An 18670-nucleotide genomic window follows, 5' to 3' on the forward strand; every position below is an offset into this window, starting at 1 on the left:
GATTTTTTTTTTGGAAATAAAAGTTTACTTTGTGCTCAAATTGTATTCTAAGGCGTAAAATCCTCCCATGCAGCTGCAAAAAATTAATTTTTCTCAATTTTGATTGCTGTTGCGGCACGTGTTATAGCGAACTGATCGTCATGATGTTTCGTATTTCGTTTATAAGAACCAAAAAAATTATTATTTGCAAAAAATGATTTCTCCCCTGTAGGATGGGACGGTCTAATTTACATATATGAAGGCCGCATCGGCTTCAACAAATAAGGAAGGGTCTATTACACGTGTTCTGTGCTTTTCAGAAATAAAGTCAGAAGATTGGTCCGTATGGGTGGTCTAATCAAGAAATAGTCTGATATACATCTTTAAACTTACAGTTATGATAAGCGATATTTTTTTGCACCCTTATATTAAACAATAAAACCACCCATCGCAAAATATGGGGACCCTTCGTTTTCGGTTAGGGTTATATATAAAGGGCCCCTAAAAAGTTTGGCTTAATAACTCTTAACCCTTTTGTTGTTTTGGTTTACTAACCTGACTTGGAATTGTTTTGCATTGTTCGACAGTGCTATCTCTGTAAGGCTTTTCTGATATAAGATAAGAATTTTCTTTGGGATTTTTTTTTTTAAAGTAAGGCTGCATTTTGTGCCATTGCATTATTTGGTAATGAGAAATGAATTGGATAATTTTTTACAATTTATTTTTTATTGATATGGATTCCAATTTTCTTCTATAGTTTAACTAAGATTTCCTATATCGTGGACAAACCTGCGCCTGCCTTATTTTGGCCCGTAGCGTGGACGTTTGGTTGGAAGTCGAGTTGGGCTAGGAGATCGGCGTCTTGTGGGTAAAGTTGTTCGCCTAGTCTGTAAAAAAACATGAAACAATAGGATAATATTCTATGTAACTTAGCTTTCTTTAATTGCAAATGATTTGCATAAAGGAAAAAACCATCATTGCCATATGCCATGGGAACTTTCTTAAAAATATATGGCTTTCCTATGAATCATTGAATCTTACCGTCCTCACATATAGTGGTATGGCGGCTTCGACATTACTTAAAACTACTGCCACAATTAGACCAATGGAAATAAAAATGTTTAGCAAATGCATTCTCGTTGGCTATGTTAAGGAAACTGCTTATATGACCGAAGTTATGGCTTGCTTGACGAATTCTATTCAAGACGATTTCAAAGCTAAATGTTTATATAGTTGAGATGTAGCCATATTCTAGTTCTATGTAGATTGGTGGTTAAATACATATAACTTCCGTGTGGTTTTATACAATGTCGATTTCCTCCAGTCTTGGTCAAATGCATATCCACTCATGCTTGTGGGTTTAGAAAATTTTGAAGTTGCGAAGCCCCCAAGAAACTTACCTACATTCGTAGTTTGCCGTACAAACCGTTTGGTTCATTGATCAAACTCGAAATAGATTGGCAAATTATTCGATTTTCGGCGCTACTCCATAATTTTTTTTTGTTTTTTGTGAATAGTGTGTCATGTCTATTTGCATCATCTTTTCCAGCAGAATATTAAAGAGATCACACCTTATGCTATCACTTTGTCTTCAACCTCGTTTGGTATTGAACGGTTTTGGAACTTGTTCCAGCTAGCGCCATCTTGACAAGTCCTATCAATTTTGCAGGAAAACTAAATGCAGACATGACTAAAAACTTCTTTGAACGTTTAAGATAGCGGTTGTGTTAACAAAAGGATGGTAAGCGCACGAAAAAAATAAAACTTTTGGGACATTTTTACGACATCGTTTCACTTCAATATATCAAACGTTAGCCACAAACGTAGCAATATTGAACTTATTGTAAAACCTTTTTCAGCTTCGCCTACCTTAATCTACGGTAAGAATCTTTCTTTTGTTGTAGAACCAAAAACGTGTTACTGGCAAAAGTGTGAAAGCTGCAAACGCTTATTCGTTTACTGGCCCAATAATTAGTCTCTAGTGTAGACCAGAGATGGACAAAAATACTCATACTATTCCACATTACTGTGTAGGCATAAAAGAAAGTAATTCCAAGCAAGCCCATGGGCTTGCACACATTGCAATTGTGTAACGTCACTGATATAGACACGTTTTCACCTTATAATTCTCACCCAGCATTTTTATACCCTTCACCATAGGGTGTGTGTATACCAATTTCGTCATTCCGTTTGTAATATTCGTCTAAGACCCCATAAAGTATATATATTCCTAATCGTTATGACACTTTAAATCGATCTAGCCATATCCGTCCGTCCGTCTGTCGAAAGCACGCTAACTTTCGAAGGAGTTAAACTAGGTGCAAGAAAATTTTACATAAGTACTTCTAATTAATGTAAGTCGGTTGGGATTGTAAATCGGCCAAATCGGTTCAGGTTTAGATATAGCTCCCATACAAACCGATCTCCCGAACAAACTTCTTGAGCTTCTAGAGGGCGCAATTCTTTTTCGATTTGGGTGCAATTTTGCATGATGACTTTTCCTATGACCTCCAACAAATGCATTAAGCATGATTCAAATCGGTCCAAAACCTGATATAGCTCCCATATAAACCGATCTCCCGAATATAGTTCTTAAGCCGCTAGAGGCCGCCATCCTTATCCGATTTGGCGGAAATTTTGCACGTTGACTTTTTCTATGACATCCAATAGATGTACCAAGTTTGGCTCCAATCGGTTCTTAACCTGATGCAGCTTCCATGTGAACCGATCTCCCGAATATACTTCTTGAAGCTCTAGAGGAAGCTATTCTTATCCTACCATATAAAAACCCATGGAGATTACTTGTAATGACCGCCCATGCCTATAAAGAGAATCCCTCCAAACAATTTGACAAATGCGATCCATGGTTGAGGGTATATAGGATTCAGCCCAGCTCGTTTTGATTTGCTTCTTTTTTTTACTGAGCAAATAGCAGTCAGTATGTTGAGCAACTTGGTCGAGTGCGGTTAGTAAACTCGGATAGTCACAAATTTTCGCCTTACATACAAAAATTCTGGTATGTCCAATGACAAAAGTTATTAGCGCAAGAGACAAATGGCTGCCAGGTACAAGAAAACAAAATAAAAATTTGTAAGACAAGTAGGATACCTCACAAATGTAGCAGTAGGTCAACGTGGCGCAGAGGTTAGCATGTTCGCTTATGACGCCGAACGCATGGCGTTAACAACAGCAACATTTTCAGCTGTGGTTATATCCTCTCTAATGCAGGCTACATTTGTAAAGTATCCTGTCATGTCGCTATGCGGCACGCCGTATGGACTCGACATAAAAAAGAAGATCCTTCATCATTGAGCTTAAAATTTAAAAAAATTAAAATCGGACTGCAATCATTGATATGAGAGAAGTATCCCTTGTTCCTCAATGGTATGTCCATGGGAAATTTGGTTTAGTATAAGTTTTGCGGTGGTGGGTATAAAAACTTTTTTGTTTAATTTTTTCCTATTAGTTGAACTTAGAATAGCCTTCAAGGCCTCGATCTTCGGCGCCCCTTCTACATTCTCTGACACCAAGTTTCGAGATGTCTTCAGGGCTTTTAATCGTCCCGGTTTGCGTGTATCACCGTGATCTGGAGTTTCTTCATTCATTCTGGCAATTGGACCAAGCCAACGCAACCGTTGTATTTGAAACGTTTAGCTATGCTAACGTCGTCATAGATCTCATACAATTCGTGGTTTATACGATGCCGATACTCTCCATCAACGCAAACTGATACATAAATTTTACAAAGAATATTTCTCTCAAACACTCCAAGCACTGCCTCGTCTGCTTTCACAAGTACTCATGCCTCGGAACCATATAATAACACGGGTAGTATCAGTGTCGTGTGTAGAGTAATCTTCGTCTGTCGTGTCTTGTTTCCAAAGGCTTGCTTAATCCACAGTACCATATGCCAGTATTATTCTTCGCTTTATTACAAAACTGGTGTCATTCGTTTCGGTTACGGAGGTGTCGAGGTAGATAAAGTCGATGACTATATCAAAGTTGTGATTCCAAACTTTCTCCATTTTCTTTGTCTGCTCGAGTGTACAGGGCACTAGGGTCTAAATCGGTCGATAGCATAATACAGCTCCCCAAATCTGGACTGATCTGGGCCAAATTGCAGAAAGTTGTCGAAGAACCTAAAGCAACTCACTGTCCCGAATTTCGGCGAAATCGGAAAATAAATGCACCTTTTATGGGCCCTAAACCTTATATGGAGAGACCGGTCTATATGGCAGCTGTATCCAAATCTTGACCGATCTGGGCCATATTGAATAAAGATGTCAAAGGGCCTAACACAACTCACTGTCCCAAAATTCAGCAAAATCGGATAATAAATGTGGCTTTTATGGGCCTAAGAGCCTAAATCGGCGGACTGGTCTATATTGCAGCGATATCTAAATCTGGACCGTTCTGAGCCAAATTGAAGAAGAATGTCGAAAGGCATTACACAACTCACTGTACAAAATTTCAGCAAAATGGGACAATAAATGTGGCTTTTCTGGGCCTAAGACCCTAAATCGGCGGATCGGTCTAAATGAGGGCTATATGAAGATATTGTCCGATATAGCCCAACTTCGAACTTAACCTGCTTATCGACAAAAAAGAATCTGTGCAAAGTTTCAGCTCAATATCTCTATTTTTAAAGACTGTAGAGTTATTTCAACAGACAGATGGACGGACATGGCTGGATTGTCTTAGATTTTTACGCTGATCTAGAATATAAATACTTTATGGGGTCGGAAATGTATATTTCGATGTGTTGCAAACGGAATGACGAAATGAATATACCCTCATCGTTTGGTGGTGGGTAAGTAAGAACTTTACGTACAAAATATCTGTCAATTCAATAAGAAATTAAAGCTTCTTGTGTCCGTAGAAAACTAATCGCCAGATCGGTTTATATGGGTGCGTTATCAGGATATATACCGATTTGGACAGTGCTTAGCACGGTTGTTGGGAATCATAACAGAGCACTACATGCAAAAATCAGTCAAATCTGTTAACGATTGCAGCCTAGAGGGCCTCAAGATGTCAAATTGGGAAGTAGGTTTATATATGGGAACTATATATAGCCATAAAAGCCGATCGCCAGATTTGACATAAGCCCTAGACGTAAGCCCCTAGATGATGCAATTTTTATTCCATTTGGCTGTAATGTCGCAAGTGGTGTTTTGATACAACTTCCAACAAGCGTGTCAAGTACGGTCCAAATCAGCCTATAACCTGATATAGCTCCCATATAAATCTAATTACCGATTTGACATCTTGAGGGCCTGTAAGCCGCAATTGTGTTTTAGATTTGGCTGAAATTTGGCAAATAGTGTTCTTTTAAAATTGTCACTGATTTGGCAGATATTTTGTACGTAAAGTATAAATGTGGCGTATATCTATTATTCAGCCCGGTCGAACTTAATGCGTTCTTAATTGTTATACCCTCCACCATAGGATGGGTGTATACTAATTTCGTCACTCTGTTTGTAACACCTCGAAATATGCGTCTGAGACCCCATAAAGTATATATATTCTTAATCGCCATGTCATTTTAAGTCGATCTAGCCATGTCCGTCCGTCTGTTTGTCGAAAGCACGCTAACTTTCGAAGTATTGTAGTAAGGCTAGCCGCTTGAAATTTTGCACAAATACTTTTTATACCCTACACCACTACTGTGGTACAGGGTATTATAACTTAGTGCATTTGTTTGTAACACCCAAAAGGAAGAGAGATAGATGATAAGTATACCGATGGACGCCTAGAGACGAAGCCTATTGAAATTGGAAGAAATCGCTTCAGATTTGGCTATAGCTTCCATATATATGTTCGTCCGATTTGCAGTAATAATGCAATAAAATGGTAATTTGTTAACCGATTCTCTTGAAATTTGGCAGGGAGGATTTTCTTATGACTCTCAATATTACTGGTGAATTTAATAAAAATCGGTTTAGATTTGGATATAGCTGCCATGTTCGTTCGATTTGGAGTAATACAGCAATAAAATGGGTTTTTGTTGACCGATTCTCTCGAAGTTCAACAGGAAGGTTTTTTTTACGACTCTCGATGTTACTGGTGAATTTCATAGAAGTCGGTTCAGATTTGGATATAGCTCTCATATATATATATATATCTCACCCGATTTTTACTCCCAGACCCACTGCAAGCGCATTTATTGACCAATCGTCCCAACATTTTGTATAATGCTTTCCTCGACGAATTCCATAATATCCATAAAGTTTGGTCGAAATCGGTTCAGATTTAGATATAGCTCCCATGTATATGTTCGTCAGATTTTGGCTAATTTGTTGTCATTTGTCAACCGTGGTTAGTACATTTTCAACATATTTGCTTAGCTTGAAATTTGAATTTTAATAATTATAAATAATTATAAATAAATTATAATAAATGGTTATAAGTGTAGGTCGGTTGGGATTGTAAATAGGCCAAATTGGTTCATAACCTGATATAGCTTTCATATAAACCGATCTGGGGTCTTGACTTCTTGAGCCTCTAGAGGACGCAATTCTCATCCGATTTGACTGAAGTTTTGCACGTTAGGTTTTGGTATCACTTCCAACAACTGTGTTAGGTATGATTCAAATCGGTTCATAATCTGGTATAGCTGTCATATAAACCGATCTTGGATCTTGACTTCTTGAGCCAATAGAGCGCTCAATTCTCATTCGATTTGGCTGAAATTTTGCATGAGGTGTTTCGTTATGACTTCCAATAACTGTGCTGTAGGGCGCAATTCTCATCCGGTTTGGCAGAAATTTTGTACAACGTCTTCTCTCATGACCTTCAAAGTACGTGTCTAATATGGTCTGAATCGATCAATAGCTACAGCTCCCATATAAATCTATCTCCCGATTTTGCTACTTGAGCTCCTACAAGGCGCAATTCTTATCAGAATGAACTGAAATATTACACAATGACTTCTACAATATTCAGCATTCATTTATGGACCGAATCGGACTATAACTTGATATAGTTCCAATAGCATAACAGTTCTTAGTCAATATTCTTTGTTTGCCTATAAAGAGATACCGCGCATAGAACTCGACAAATGCGATCCATGGTGGAAGGTATATAAGATTCGGCCCGGCCGAATTTAGCACGCTCTTGCTTGTTTTATTTTCATATTTTTACCATCTGCTGATTCATTTGTGATTATTGTACTCAGAAAAGTAAGGAGACTTCCTTTTCATATGAATAAAAAGAAGCCATATTCCAAAGGTCAGACTTAGGATTTCTATAAAATGGAAGCTTTATCACAGAGACCATCAGTGCTATTTTGCTTTCAAACTGGACACCAGAAAAAATCGCAATACTTTTTATTCGAAATGCATTTTTTACGAATCATTATCGTAGTTATCGTTTCTGTGACATTGCTGCAGATCAACGCTTATGGTGGCCTATTCGCTTCAAAAACAATACAAACTTGTAAAAAGGTGGTAGGAAGGCTACCTCCTTTGTTTTTGGTGGGCATTAGTAATAATGCCACAAATAATGGCAAGATCAAAAGTCCCATAAAAATGCCTTAGAAGTGTTGCAAAGACAATTTGAAAAAGAATTGAATAAAAATTCAGACTGCCACAAAATATCACATATCTATAAACATATAGTAAATATATCATTATCAAATCTAATTCCGAGAGAAAGATGGAGAGAGAGATAGGTAAGAATAAATGTTCTTTCTGAACAAATCGCATTTTAAAGTTTAAAGTTTAAATTCTATAAAAAACTCTAAAAGAAGTATTTTCCAATCGGCATAAAGAGTGGGAATTTTTGTTATATTAGCGTGTTCGAAAACCATTAACAAAGTGTTATACTGTTATACCACTAAATTGACTTTAACTAAACGACTTATTTAGATTCGCTGAATAATATATTTCATTTGACTTTGTTGAAATTTTTTATTTAAAGCAATTATGTATTATCTCTTCTATTCAATGTCAATGATTACTAAATTCTTACTGCTAATAGGAAAATTAATAAAAAATTTTCCATAGACCAGGTTTTCTATATATATCTATTACTTGACATTGGTGGTGGCCAAGAGCATTTATAATCCACTAAGATTCCGTCCTACCCTTACCATAAATTTCATTTTTTGCTTTTTTAACCACATTGGCTTTTTTCTCATTTATTTTTGTAGTTTTTATTGAACTTTAATCAACAGATTGCCATATCAAACATCATGCACTTACACTGTGTTTAAACATATTCTAAGTATCTTTACAACAAGTCTATTGGATTTCAAAAAACAATGCAGTTTTGTAATATTATCCTTTGCATTGGACTCTTCGTCTGCTTTGTAGTGTGTAGTGTTCAAAGCATCCTGCCTCTTCCTCCAAATGATCCAAGGGTAAATTATTAAAAAAATGCCATCGATGGACTAATCGATCTTTCTCATTACTATATTTAGATATCCAATTGTGGACCTGTCTGCAATCTACCTAAACCTAAAATTGGCGGTCCTCCTTTAAAACATAAAGGACGCAGATTGTGAAGTGTTAATCATTTATTATGTGCTTTTCCTTTTTTCCCAAAGTTAATAATATATCTATAAAGTTTTAAAAGAAATATATTTGTTTTGATTTGTAACTATAGTGAGGGGGGTTCCCTACCGCTCGCTATGTCAATCGTTCAGCGAAATCCCAATTAAGTACGATCTAGATCGGGAGTCCTTATGAAACTCGCTATGCCAAATTGGGCAATAAATGCGTCATTTATGGGCTTAAGGCTTAACATCAAGAGATCGGTCTATATTGAGGTTATATGATCATAGAGTCCATCTTCGAAATTACACTGCCTATGATAAAAACAAGATTCTGCTAGAAATTTATACAAAATAAATGTATGGTATAATTTTATTGAACATACTAAACTTCTGTCAAACCAGTAAAAATTAAAGCTTTTAGGAACCGAACAAGGATGATCGGGAAAACGGTTTACATGGGTGCTCTATCAGATTATAGACTGATTTGGACCGTACTTGGCACAGTTGTTGAAAGTCATAACAGAACAACAGCCAAATCGAACAAAAATTGCGACTTCCAGGGGATCAAGAAGTCGAATCAGGAGATCGGTTTATATGGGAGCTATATCTAAATCTAAACCGACATGGTCCATTTGCAATCCCCAACGACCTACATCAATATAAAGTATCTGTGCAAAAATTCAAGCGGTTAGTTTTATGCGTTCGACCGCTATCGTCCTTTCGTTAGACGGACGAACGGACGTAACTAGATCGATCAGAACATCGAAATGATCAAGAATATATGCACTTTATGGGGTCTTAGACGAACATTTCCAGGCATTACAAACGGAATAACTAGATTACTATACCCTGAGTACAACAAGTTAAGGCGCATTTTTTTCGTGTCGTGCCGAATTTTATCTACACTCAACCATGTATCGCTTGTGATACACATTTTAAATGATTTCTTCAAATACATAAAATCTATACCAAGTTATAGACCGATATGTTCTGTACTTGCGATGGCTGTTAGAAGTCATAAAAAAAATATCGTCTTCAAAATTTCAGAATCAAATAATTAGATCACTAGATTGGTTTATATGTGTGTAAATAACGATTTAGATCTTACTTGAGGCAATTATTGGAAGTTATAAGAAAACACAGCCAGAAAAATGTCAGCCCAATTGAATAAGAATTGCTCCCTCTAGAGCCCCAAGAAATTAAATAGGGAGATCGATTTATGTGAAGCTATATCAGGTTATAGACCGATTTAGATTATACTTGGGACAGTTTTTGGAAGTTATAACAAAACACCACGAACAACAGTTCAGCCAAACCGCTGAAACTACCCTTTCTTTTAGGAAAGGGTACTAAAACTACCCCCTGTTTTGGGAAAGAAAGGGTACTAAAACTACCCATTGGGATAGGGCACTAATGCTAACCTTTGGAAAAGGGTTCTAAAACTACGCTTTTGGAAAGGGTACGATATTAACCTAAAACTACCCTTTCGTGTACCTTTTTCTTGAAAGGGTACTAAAACTACCCATTCCTTTGAGAAAGGATACTAAAATTTACCTTTGCTTTGGAAAAGGGTGCTAAAACTACACTTTTTTTTGAAAAGGGTACTAAAACTTCCCTTTATTTTTGAAAAGGGTACCAAAACTACCCTTACCTTGTGAAAAGGGTACTAAAACAACCCTTTATTTTTGAAAAGGGTACTAAAACCACCTTGTCCTTTGGTAAATAGGTGTTTAAACTACCCTTTCTTTTGTGAAATGATACTAAAACTACCCTTTATCTTTTAAAACTACCATTCCTTTGGGAAGGGATACTAAAACTACCCTTTCCGTTGTGAAAGGTACTAAACTACTCTTTTCGTTGGGAAAGGGCACTAAAACTACTCTTTTCTTTGGGAAAGGGTACTTAAGCTACCCCTTGGCTTGAAAAATATCCCTTTTTGGAAAGGGTACTAAAACCACCCTTTTTTGGAATAGGGTACTAAACCACTTTTTCCTTTGGGAAGGGGTACTAAAATTATCCTTTCCGTTAGGAAAGGTTACTAATGTACCCCTCCACTTGGGAAGGGGTACTAAAATTACCCTTTTATTTAGGGAAAGGGTGCTAAAATTACCTTTTTCTTTTGGGAAAGGGTACTAAAATTACCATCTTCTTTGGAAAAGGTTACTGAAATTACCCTTTTATTTGGGAAGGGTACTAAAATTACAATTTCCTTTAGAATAGGGTAATGAAACCCTTCATCACAGAATGGGTTTATACGTTTTGCCGCTCTGGTTATCCGTTGCATTCCTCGAGTTTATCTTTGTATTCTTTTTGTCATACTGCCACTTTTGTCCTAGTCGCTCTATTGTAAAGCCTGAATGAGCATCTTATTCTTAGCCTTAGCCCTTTCATTTACCATGATACTTATATTCATTTTGAAATTTTAATCATTTCTATATATTTTCTTTATTCCAGGTAGGTAACTTTAACTTGTAGATATGAATTGTTTCTCCAGGTTGCAGTAAGTACTTTTGACTTAAACTTGGTGCTAAAAAATTCTAATTTACAATTAAACCACAAAAAATTATATTTATTGCTCAGATGTCCATTTGTAAATCAACGGTTAATCATCGGAGGGGAAATGCCCCGTATGAAATGTGTCAAGTGACTTGTTTATTATATCATAAGTATATTTGTGGTTTTTCGTAAACAGAAGTATGTGGATGTTGGTGAAACAAAGTCCAGCTTTTCTTATGCCTTTTGAATATATAATTAAATGCTTATATGGTAAAATTAATGGCATACATCATACATAGTATACACATGTATTACAATTCAGGTACTCTTTGATTGTGCTTTTCTGTAACTTAAATGCTCAATTTCTTTATGATTAGCCGATAGGAGGTTTATTTCCTTAGCTACTCCATTCCTTTTCTTTCTTTAAATTTATCTAATTTTTTAGCCTCAAACTACCTACTCATTCTTTTGTAATTTTTAATTTATCTACAAAGTTGGGGCCATAAAAAGTCAAACTGCATAAAAACATCAACAGTTTCTTCTACGACTTGGACACTGCCAGTATTTGCGTCGTCATCGATTCCCAAAACAAATGCCATCTATTGACCATGATTTTTTTTGGGTTTTGAAAAACGTAGAAAAAACCCAAGTAACATATTTCGTCTGGCATCATAAATCATGCTAAAATTGACATTTTACTACATTACAAACACTCATAATCAATTGCCAGTCTAAACGATTAAGAAAGAAGGAAACAAAGTATAAGAAAATTATAGTATACATTTATGCTGTAATAAATTGCATACAAAAACTACAGTATACTCTTAAGGAGGGGACAATAATGAAAAAACTACAACCCAGAACACAAAGACTTTGGCTGCTCTGCTCTCTGGCATGGCAGAGATGAATCTTATATGAATTGCTAGTCATAACAACTGATTTAAATGCGAAAACATGTTTTGTATTGTTTTTGCTGGAGCTTCTTTTCTCTTACTTTTTGGCTGGAAGTGTGTGTGTCATTGGCCACATCCCAGAGGTTGAGGGTAGGGTTGCCACATAATAAATTCAGTTGTATAAACTGAAATGTTGAATTTGTATACACTCTATCTCAAGATGGGGTATACTAACTCCATTATTCTGTATGTAGCAACTGAAAATATTGGTCTAAGGCTCTATAAGGTATTGGGTTGCCCAAAAATTAATTGCGGATTTTTTAAAAGAAAGTAAATGCATTATTAATAAAGATTAGAATGAACTTTAATCAAATATACTTTTTTTACACTTTTTTTCTAAAGCAAGCTAAAAGTAACAGCTGATAACTGACAGAAGAAAGAATGCAATTACAGAGTCACAAGCTGTGAAAAAATTTGTCAACGCCGACTATATAAAAAATCCGCAATTACTCTTTGGGCAACCCAATATATATACTATTGATCGTCGTTACCTTATAAGTCGATCTAGTTATATTCTTCGCTTGTCCGTCAATCCAAAACACGATAGCAGTCGAATAAATCCATATATCCACTTGAAATTGAACAGATATTTCATATTGATGTAGGTCGTTGGGCAAGGTAAATCAGCCAAATCGGTTCAGATTTGTACAATAATTAGCTCACATATAAAATGGTCCGTAGATTTAATTCGATGAGCCCCCTTAAGCTTCAATTTTTGTCCGATTTGCCTGAAATTTTGCACGTAGTGTTTTGTTAAGACTTACAACAACATTGCCAAGTGAATCCATATCGGTCTATTATCTGATATAGCGTCCATATAAACCAATCTTCCGATTAGTCTTCTACGGCTCCAAGAAGCTTAAATTTTCAGGTGATTGACAGAAATTTTATAATAATAGCACACATGTGCCCTTTAACCAAGTTCAGTTTTGGAAATTTTTGATAGAATCCATGGTGTGGATTTCCAAGATTCGGGCCTGCTGAACTTGCCACGTTTATTTTATTTGTTTTATATTATTTTTAATATAATGATATTTTATTTTATTTTGTTTTTATTTTTTTATTTTATTCCATTTTTTTTAAATTTATTTCTATGCCAGCAAAGAACCAAGGTAGCAATGTTTTTTTTTGCATCAGACAAAAAGTTTTATAGCATTTTAAGAATGCCAAAAATCATATTGTCTTTTCCGTTTTTTTTCTTATATCTTGTTAGACCTTCTTTTGCAAAAAATGCATCTTCAAGTAATTTGTCGTCTCTTCGTTAGTCTTACACTTCTCTTTTAAGTTTGAACGAGCAATTGGAATTAAGCCAAAATAAATGAATTCTGGTTATAAATTCCATTTGCTTGTTGGAGCACGTTGCTTTTCTCTTTTTCTTTTCCCCCGATTTTCTTTGGTTTGTGCCATTGTCCGCCTGTCATCCTTTGAATGGAAAAAAACATGTTTCTCCTTTATGCGAAATATAAATTATTTTTGAATCTAATGATATAGGCTAAGGCTCCATTGAAGTGCCGAAAACATTGCCAGACATTTTGCAAACTTATACTAGTAGTAGTGTTGGCTAATGCAAAAGCCCTAAAGTATGCAACCATAACCTACACCAAGGTGATATGGTTGAGATATTAAAGCGAAATTTTTGTGTGGCCTTTATACCCACTCCAATTAAAAGTAAAATAGCAAAATCCTTAACTTTATTCTGTGGTGTTGAAGTGTTTTTGATTGGTCTCTTTTGGGAATATATATTTAATTACTATGCTGCTTTGTTTAAGCTGTTTTTCTAGCATACTCATATTTAGGGAATTCAAGATTTACATTTAGAGCCTAAAAGTATACTGCGTATATTTTAATAATATATTAAGCCTGGACGTATGAAATTTATAAAAACCCAATAAAATTTTCTTCCAAAATTAAACTAGAAATGAAGATAGTGTAAGAAAGTCCGTTATTGACCAGAAGATTGTCTGTCTTAATAATACATGGAGTTATGCACAAATACTTATAATGGATAAGAACAACTGTGTTGTTACTAAATTTGTCGATAATGATGAATTACTTGGTTCGAATCCTGGAGGGAACATCAGAAAAACATTTCCAGTGGTTGCTATTACCTCCCAATCGAGAGACAGGTTTATATGGGAGCAATATCTAAATCTATACCGATATGACCCATATGCTACCCCCAATGACCTACATCAATATTTAGAATCTGTGCAAAATTTCAAGCGGCTAGCTTTACGCGTTCGACCGTTATCGCGATTTCGACAGACGGACGGACATGACTAGAACGTCGAGACGATCAAGAATATATATACCTTATGGGGTCTTAGACGGATACTTCGAGGTGTTACAAACGGAATCACTAGATTAGTATACCTCATCCTATGGTGATGGGTATAAAAAGGATAATGGATAAGAATAGCTACGCTATAGGTACTATAACAGGTTATGCATCGATTCGCGTCATACTGAAAAATCTGGAAATCGGTTAATATGGAAACAATGTTAGGTTATTGGTCGATTCAGATCATAAATAGCTTGTATAATGGAAGTGATGGGAGAAGTCATTGTGCAAAGTTGAACCTAAATTGAATATGAATTACGCCCTGTAGGGGCTCAAGAAGTAAAATAGGTAGATCGGTTTATAAGGGAGCTACTTATGTCGGGTTATAAATCGATTCAGACCATTCTAAACTCGCACTCTAAAGGCTTAAGAAGTAAAATTGAGAGATTGGTTTATACTATCGCTTTATTATATATATTTCGTACAAATCCGATGAAAAAGCGACAAATGTTGCCCCCAAGAAGTTTATTACCGAAATCGGTCATAGCTGCATATAGATCGGTCTTTACGGCAACTATAACCAAATATGGTCTTATGTGGACCATACTCGGCACGAATGTCGGATGACCTAATACAACTCTTTAATCTCATTTTCAGCAAAATCCGTTAATAAATGCGTTATTTTTGGCCTCAAGAGCTTAAATCGGCGGGACGGTCTATATGGGGGCTATATCAAGATACAGTCCGATCTGGACCATATTCGGTTCAGATTTTGAGCTGTCCAATACAACTCATTGTTCCGAACTTCAACAAAATCGTATGAAATATGTGCCTTTTTAGGATTCAAGACCCTATAACGGGAAATCGCTCTTTTTAGGCGCTTTAGCAAAATAAAATATGATAAAGCCCATATTAGAACTTAACCTGCCTTTAATAAAAAACTAACAGAACAAATTTTCAGCTCAATATCTTGATTTCAGTAGACGAACGGTGGATGGGCCAGGTTAAATTTACATTCAATGTCGAAACGATCAAGAAATTATATACTTTATAGGTTGAAATAACCTTTTTTTGAGTTGTTATAAACATAATGAATGAATGGAAGTAATGAGTTGAGTAAATCCCTATCCTATGGTGGTTGGTGTTTAAATTTCTGAGCATAAATACTTTCTTTGTTGAATTTATTGCTTTTTAACCCATAGATAAGAAGAGTTATACTTTTGAAGTCCAGATGTTGGTTATGGACGCTATGAGAATACCAAGGCAGAGCATAGCAAAGATAAGAAAATGCATGCTATATGGTGATCATGTACATATGGCATGCTTATCAAAATGTTATACTGAGTTGTGCTGGGATATAATGCAACACTCCTGCGGTGTTTTTTGTAGTTAGTGTTAAGTAGTATATAAAGATTAAAATTTTCAACAAAGAATTCAGTGGCTTACAAACGCTCACTTCGCACAGAAGTGTTTTGTGTGGCTCAGTGCATGAAAAACATATTATATGTATACGAAAACAAGTTTAAGGGATTTTGTTTTATATTAAAAATTTCATTATAAGGAAATTTGTTTTTTTTTCTCTTCACACAAGAAGGCAGAAATAAAAATTGTAATGATAAACGCATTCATTTAAATGTATTCAATTGGTTGGATTAGTTAGTATTTTACCACAGTCAAGTGTGGCGTCACGTTTTGGAGTGTTCTGTTTTTTTTTAATATACACAGAGTTTATATTTAGATTCGCGGTTTAAAAGGTTAAAAATATTGAAAACAATTTTTTTTTATAAAAAAATTTAAGGTTTTTCCTTTTTAATTTATCAAAGACTTTATGATGGCTACCATATACATGCATGGGGATTATGGCATTTCACTTTGTAAATTTTTAACCCTTCTGTTGATTTGGAGCATTTTTATGGAATTGAATACCACCGTTGCAGAGAAAGAAGGACCACTTTGCATAAAGCTTGGCATGAAGGTAATATATAATATTTCAACAAATTGATTTATTCCAATGCATTATTAATATTTATTTTGACCCCTTAAAGTGCACACATAACTTTGATTGTTGCAACGAATACTGCTTGGCGGGCTATTGTCTTCCTCCATCCCAACTATTACTAGCCCGGGATGACTGAAAAAATTATTTTCTCTTTATTTTTTATAAATATTATTTCGTTTTTGCATAAGTCTTTCAACATTAGGTATATTTTTGTTTGTATTCAATGTGTATATTATATAAAAATTTTAAGATAATACATTTTATTTATGATTTATAAAGAAATGCCATACAAATTTTTATCATAATTCGATGACTGACAGTATTAAAAAAATCTTCCCTTAAAATAATAACTATATTTCTGTCAACATTAGAATAGCATAGATTGATATGAGATTACAAATTTTTTTATAAATCACTACCCGAACCGGGCCCGCTCCGCTACGCCTTCTTAAACTCTCTAATATCTTTTTAGGGTGGGGAAACTTCACCCTGAATGCGAATATCGAATTCGTGCCATTGTAGCCTATTACGCTGAGGTGTCGCACTGCAGGACGCCGTTCGGATTCGGCTATAAAAAAAGATCCCTTATCATTGAGTTTAAACTTGAATCGAAAAGCACTCATTGATATGTGAGAATTTGCTCTTTCTCGGTTCCTGGTGGTAATGTTCTCATTGGGGAAGGGATGACACCTCAGACATTTCGACTCAAATATGGATATCAAATTCGTGCTGCACTTCCAAATCCCTTTAATTTGAGCCCCATATTCTGGGTACTTGGACTCAAATTTAACACCATATTAATTTTCTGGTCTCCAATACTTTTCATTTCATACCCTTATTGTGCCCACTTTCAAATATGGGTGGCATTTTTAGGGTAAGGGAAGGGTCCGCCTCCACCCGATATCTGAAAATTATATAGCCTATGTTTCCTTCCAGAAAAACGTACACAATCTTTGATCACAATCATATAGTCATAATGGGTCTAATGGCGTTTTTGAGGGGTGACGTGACCCCCTATACTTCGATCTGATTTTGTATGCCAGATTCGAAATCTACTCCCGAAAACCGTTCATTTGAGCCCCATATTGAAATGAACGTCCAATGTCTGTTTGGTGGAGTTTTGGGGTTGGTAGAATACCATATTCGTATTCTACTCTCCTTTCATTTGGTACCTATATTGTCCCGATGGGTTCACTTTTGATTTTGGGTTGTGTTTTTGGCGAAAGGGGGAGGGTCCGTCCCCCTTCCGATACCGAAAAATTATATATCCTATGTTTCCTTCCAGACCAACCTACACAATATGGGAAAATTTCGAGAAAATCGGTTCAGTCTATACGAAACAAACAAACCGAGTCCCACATATCCATGATTGGCTAATGTACCCATCTTGGGCGTTTTTGTGGGGGTGGGGTGACCTCCTATACTTCGAAATGAATTTGTATGCCGGATTCGTTATCGTTACCTTTCATTTGATACTCATATTGTCCTTATCGGTCCACTTTTGATTTTGTGTGGTGTTCTGGGTAACGGTGGAGGGTCCGCCCCCTTCCGTTATCAATAAATTATAAAGCGTATTCCTACTTCCTTCCTTCCCCGAAATACCTTTCATTTGAGTCCCAGGGGTTTTAGGGCTGAGGCGGCCCCCAAGTACTTGGACCCAACTTTTATTATGAAATTCGTTCCCTACTCTTGAATAGCTTTCATTTGAATCCCATATTGTCTGGATCGGCCCACTTTTATTTATGGGTAGTACTCATGAACTCAAGATCCCACATTTTGCAATATGTGTGATGGATAATATTTGTGGTGGATACTATGCATGGTGGTTTGTATGTGTGGTGTGTAAGATGTAATGCGGATAACAATTGTGGTGGATAATATGTAGGTGGATAATATGTATTGTGTATAAAATATGTGGTGGATAATATGTATGGTGGGTAATAGGTATGATGGGTAAGATGTACGTGTGGAGAATAATAAGTATGGTGTATGAAACGTTTGGTGAATAATAATATGTGTGGTTGGTAATATGTATGGTGGAAAATATGTATGACGGGGGAGGGGGTGTGGTGGGTAGGATATATGGTGGATAATAATTATTGCGTATAATAAGTATAGTGAATAATATGTATGGTGGAAAAAATGTTCGGTGGGTAAGATGTGTGATGGAAAATGTGTATGGTAAATAATATGTATGTTGGGTGAGATGCATGGTGGAAAAAATGTACGGCGGGTAAGATGTATGATGTATAATGTGTGTGGTGGATAATATGTATGGTGTATAATATGTATGGTCAATAATGTGTATCGTGGGTAAGATGTGTGGCGCAAAATAAGTATGGCATATAATAATTGTTGTGAATAATACGAATGGTGGATAAAGTGTAAGGAGGGTGAGATGTATGGGGTGGATACTATGTATGGGAGAAAATATGGATGGGAATGTAAGACGTGTAGCGGTTGAT

The 18670-nt window shown here is 35.8% G+C and overlaps 1 protein-coding gene and 3 long non-coding RNA genes across 8 annotated transcripts in view; 3 read left to right on the forward strand and 1 right to left on the reverse strand.

Moving 5' to 3' along the window:
* LOC106091457 (centrosomal protein of 104 kDa) overlaps positions 1 to 18670 on the forward strand; it is a 203777-nt gene that overhangs the window by 9512 nt on the left and 175595 nt on the right. The gene's annotated exons all lie outside the window — the stretch shown is intronic.
* LOC106080459 (uncharacterized) lies at positions 684 to 1233 on the reverse strand. Its single transcript, XR_001220199.2, has 2 exons — positions 1021 to 1233; positions 684 to 866 (listed from the first exon to the last, which is right to left on the reverse strand). It is a non-coding gene; the product is annotated as an uncharacterized LOC106080459 (long non-coding RNA).
* Positions 3030 to 8559, forward strand: LOC106080466 (uncharacterized). Of its 3 annotated transcripts, none has more exons than XR_001220206.1 (3): positions 3030 to 3044; positions 8156 to 8341; positions 8402 to 8559. It is a non-coding gene; the product is annotated as an uncharacterized LOC106080466 (long non-coding RNA). The 3 variants fall into 3 exon arrangements; XR_001220205.2 differs by lacking the exon at positions 3030 to 3044 and adding an exon at positions 7280 to 7651 and having other exon boundaries at positions 8132 to 8341; XR_001220207.2 differs by lacking the exon at positions 3030 to 3044 and adding an exon at positions 7282 to 7651.
* LOC106080471 (uncharacterized) lies at positions 15658 to 16460 on the forward strand. The gene is made up of 3 exons (XR_001220212.2): positions 15658 to 15960; positions 16030 to 16181; positions 16252 to 16460. It is a non-coding gene; the product is annotated as an uncharacterized LOC106080471 (long non-coding RNA).

This window comes from Stomoxys calcitrans, chromosome 3 (assembly GCF_963082655.1).
Source record: "Stomoxys calcitrans chromosome 3, idStoCalc2.1, whole genome shotgun sequence".
NCBI classification, from domain to species: Eukaryota; Metazoa; Arthropoda; class Insecta; order Diptera; family Muscidae; genus Stomoxys; species Stomoxys calcitrans.